The sequence below is a fragment of the Cervus elaphus genome, chromosome 23 (genome assembly GCF_910594005.1).
Source record: "Cervus elaphus chromosome 23, mCerEla1.1, whole genome shotgun sequence".
Classification (NCBI taxonomy): domain Eukaryota; kingdom Metazoa; phylum Chordata; class Mammalia; order Artiodactyla; family Cervidae; genus Cervus; species Cervus elaphus.
Genome location: NC_057837.1, coordinates 64,051,849 through 64,056,323, shown reverse-complemented (window position 1 = coordinate 64,056,323; position 4,475 = coordinate 64,051,849). Strand labels below are relative to the sequence as shown.

The 4,475-nt window shown below is 42.7% G+C and overlaps 1 pseudogene across 1 annotated transcript; it reads right to left on the bottom strand.

The window, feature by feature from the left end:
- Window positions 1-2,449: 2,449 nt before the first annotated feature.
- On the bottom strand, window positions 2,450-3,550 carry LOC122682088 (annotated as a pseudogene). The gene has a single exon (XR_006337205.1). The product of XR_006337205.1 is annotated as a 60S ribosomal protein L35-like (transcript).
- Window positions 3,551-4,475: the final 925 nt, after the last annotated feature.

The following is a 4,475-nucleotide window of genomic DNA, read 5'->3' as shown; positions in this document are numbered from 1 at the left end:
TCCATTTTTATAAAATGATGCTGATATTGCTGCATAACGTTGCCGTAAGGATGAAGTGCTTGGCACCTAGTAGGTGTTGCATTTTAGTTCCCATCCCAGTGTACAAAATAATGACCAGAGGAGGCAGAGAGATTAATTGGGAGATTACTGGAACTGTCTAGATACAAGGAAATGATGGTAACAGACAGAATTAGCACTTATTGAATGCCTACCATGTATCCGAGTTTGAGTAAACTCCGGGAGTTGGTGATGGACAGGGAGGCCTGGCGTGCTGCGATTCATGGGGTCGCAAAGAGTCGGACATGACTGAGCGACTGAACTGAAGTGAACTGAACCACGTATCAAGTACTGGGTTAAGCCCTTTAATGTTTTGTATCTTTAACCATGTTTCATAAGTGGCAGAGCCAAAGCAATCTGATTGCATAACTCTTTTTTTTTTTCTTTTAGAATGGGGCCATAAAAAAAGAAACTTAAGAGATACTGAACAAAGGAGAGAAGGACAGAAGTTTGGAGTAATGGCAAACCCAGAAAGATGGGTGATGATATCTTTGCAGACTTGTCATAAGGAGGAACAGGCTTGAGGGAATCAACAAGGAGTTTGGTTTTAGGCTTGCTGTGGTTGAGGTGACCCCTGAGATGGGTACGGCAATGAGTTCAGAGGAGGGCGGAGAATAGATATTTTGGAAACATCCAGGTTAGTATGATAGCTGAATCTGAAGGATAGGAGTAGAAAAGAGAAAAGACTGAGGAATCAGGGTTGTGAAATACATATGTGTTAGTTGCTCAGTCATGTCCAACTCTTTGCAACCCCATGGACTGTAGCCTGCTAGCCTCCTCTGTCCATGGAATTCTCCAGGCAAGAATACTGGAGTGGGTTGCCATTCCCTTCTCCAGGGGATCTTCCCGATCCAGCGATCAAACCCAGGTCTCCTGCAATGCAGGTGAGTTCTTTACCATCTGAGCCACCAAGGAAGGGAAAGAAGGATTTCAAAGCAAGAGAGAGGTGTTGGCAGTGTCAGGGAGATCACAGAGTTGGAAGACTGCATCCACACCATTTGCTTAAACAGCTCATAGCATAGGAGGGAGATAGACATAAACAAGTCATCTTGGTTATGTGACAAATTACAACAGAGATGAGAACAAACTCTTATGGAAACACTGAGGAAAGACTGCTCAAAGTTAGAAGATTTGGGAGTAGGTACATTTCAGAAGGAGTAAAAAGCAGACTCAAGGAGTGAAAGGAAACAGACTGGACTGAGAGGCTAAGGACAAGATCTGTCTTATTCATCATCTCTTCATTCGTAAGGCCAAATGCTCATTGAAATGCAAATGAGAATGTAGGGCTCAAGTGGTCCATGAGCCAGCTACCAAGGGTGGTGGACATGAGTGGCAGTAGGTAATTGGTGATAAACAAGGAAGAGGCTGGATGCTTATAAAATGTAACCCTAAGGTAGGTCCCTAGTAGGAAAGGTCTAGAGAGCTTTGTGAAGCCAGCCCACGAGGAGGTTTAGCAGGCTTCAGAGTAACACTCTAAGATGCGATCACTAGAGTGCTGACTTCTCTTTTCCCCTCTTCATGGAAAAAGCACTGGACTTAGAGTCAGAAACCTGGATTCAATATTGGCTGTCACTAATTTGTTGTGCATCTTTGGGCAAGTCATTTCATCTCTTTGAGCCTTGGTTTCCGCATTTATAAAGCAAAACTAATGATCCTGCCCTCTCCACTCATGTGGAGGATCACATAAATGCTTGGGATTCACTTTGTAAACTAAACAGTTAATTGAGCAGATGTTAGGAAAAAGTTAGGTGTTGATAACCTTATCAAGAGGCATTATTTTAATCAGTGCTAGAGCCCCTATAAGGAAACTGGAACCCTCTCCTTTACCTCCTCTCTTAATTTTTTGTTCAACAAATATTTCTGAGATATCATTTGGGTGCTAGCTGGGGTGGGGGACATAAAGGAAATTAAGTTATAATTGCTTCCTATAGAAACATAGTAAGTTTGGGATAGATACATAAATAATAGACACCAAGAAGATAAAATAGTATGTGCTATATAAGAGGGAGAAGAAATATATTTGGGGAGTAGAGAGGAAAGAACAAATGTCTAGAGATGACGGGCAGTGAGATGGGCCTTGAATGACCAGCAGGGATGTGCTGGGTAGAGTGGGAAGTGAACTGTATACACAAAAGTGTAGAGATACATGAACGCCATGCTAAGGATAAAAAAAAATTATAAATGCAACTTTATTTATTTATTTATTTTGACTGCACCCTGCAGCATGTGGGATCTTAGTTCCCTGACCAGAGATTGAACCCATGCCCCCTGCAGTGGAAGCTCACTGCACTGGACCGCCAGGAAAGTCCGTGTGCTAAGGATTTGGGACTTCACATTCTAAACCAGTAATTTTCAAAATGTGGTCCTGACCCTTGGGTGGGTCTGGAAGATCAGAATTATTTTCTTAATAATAGTAAGATGTTATTTTTCTTTTTAGCTCTCATTTTCTTTTTCTTTTTTTTTAGCTCTCATTTTCTTATGAGTGGACTGTGTGGTTGTCCAGAGGCCTCCTGACATGTCACAACAGACTGCACACGTAGGCATGAGAAGGCAACTATCTTCTATTAAGTCAGATTTAACAGGTTTTCAACACTGTAAGATGATAATATTATTTTAAATGAATTACTGTGTAAATATTTCTGTTTTTTTTTTAATTTTATTCATTTATTATTTATAGTTTGTTGCATTGGGTCTTTGTTGCTCTGTTGCTGGGGGAGCCGGGGCTACTGTTTGTTGTGGTACACGGGCTCTAGATACACGGACTCTAGGTACACCGGCTCTAGGTATACGGGCTGCAGTAGTTGCAGCATGTGGGCTTAGCAGTTGTGGTACACGGGCTTGGTTGCTCCATGGAATAAGGGATCTTCCCAGGCCAGGGGTCGAACCCATGTCCCCTGCATTGGCAGGCAAATTCTTAACCACTGGACCACCAGGGAATTCCCTGTAAATATTTTTTAAAAGCTTTGATTTCTAGTGTGGTAATTGTCAATAGATGTAATCTACATGTAGAAAGCTCTTTGGAGTCGTCAATAATTTTTAAGAATATAAAGGCAATCTTTTTTTTTTTTTTTCCCAGTGGTCTGTGTGTTTTATTGACTGCTGGAAGCTCAGGCCTTGACTGCATACTTCTGGACGGGGTACAGTGGCTCCTTCCGCTGCTGCTTCTTGATCTTCAGGTTCTCTTCATGCTTGTTGAGCCGGCGGCGCATGGCACGTGTTTTCTTGGGCCGCAGATCCAGGGGCTTGTACTTCTTGCGCTTATAGAATTTCCTGAGGTTCTCTTTCTGAGTCTGGTTAATGACGGTCAGTACACGGGCAATGGATTTACGAACCACTCGGATCTTGGAGAGTTTGGAATCCGCGCCGCCTGTCACTTTAGCCACGCGCAGCTGGGACAGTTCCACCTTCAGGTCCTCCAGCTGTTTCAGCAGCTCCTCCTTCTTCTTGCGCGAAGGTCTCGAGCCTTAATCTTGGCCATGGCTGTATAGTCCGCCTCCCTAAAGGCAATCTTGAGACCAAAATGTTTGAGAACCTTGTTCTAGGTAGTAGGTCATCACTGAAGGGTTTTCAATAAAAGAATGACATGATAATATTTCAACAAATAGTTCAACAGGTATTTATTCAACACCTACTATACGCCTGGCACTAGACTAGGTGCTGGGCTTCCCTGGTGGCTTATCAGTAAAGAATCTGCCTGCAGTGCAGGAGAACTGGCTTCAAATTCTGGGTCAGGGAGATCCCCTGGAGAAGGAAATGACAACCCACTCCAATATTCTTGCCTGGGAAATCCCATAGACAGAGGAGCCTGGTGGGCTACAGTCCATGGGGTCACCCGCAAAAGAGTTGGACACAACTTAGTGGCTAAGACAGCAACAATTCTAGGTGCTGGAATAGGGCAGTCAGCAAATCAAATCAAATTCCCTGTTTTCATGGAACTTATGTTATATCGGGTGTAACAGAACACAAACCAAATAATCAATATATATATAGTACTATATGTTGGTAATAGCTATTGAGAAAAGCAGGATACCAGGATATGAAAGCTGAAAGGTGTGTGTGTGTGTAATTTTGGATAGGATAGCCAGGGAAAACCTCAGTAAGAAGGTGCGTTTTCAGTAAAAACCTGAAGGAACAGAAAGACAGCGGACCATGCCATCATCTGAGAGAAATGAACTCAGGAGAGGAAATAGTAAGTGAAAAAATTCTGGGTCAAGAGCACGCCTCCAAGGTTTGAGGAATCTCTTGGAGACCAGTGTGATTGGAGTGGAAGAAGGGTGAGGGTTTTAGAAAGTGAGGGTTAGGGAGGGAAGAGGTGCTCTCCCTGAGAAAGAAAAAAAAAAAAAAAACAATAAAAACTTTTGAGAATTGAAGAAACATCTTCTAACTTATCTTTAAAGAAGGTAAGAACCAAAGAAGCA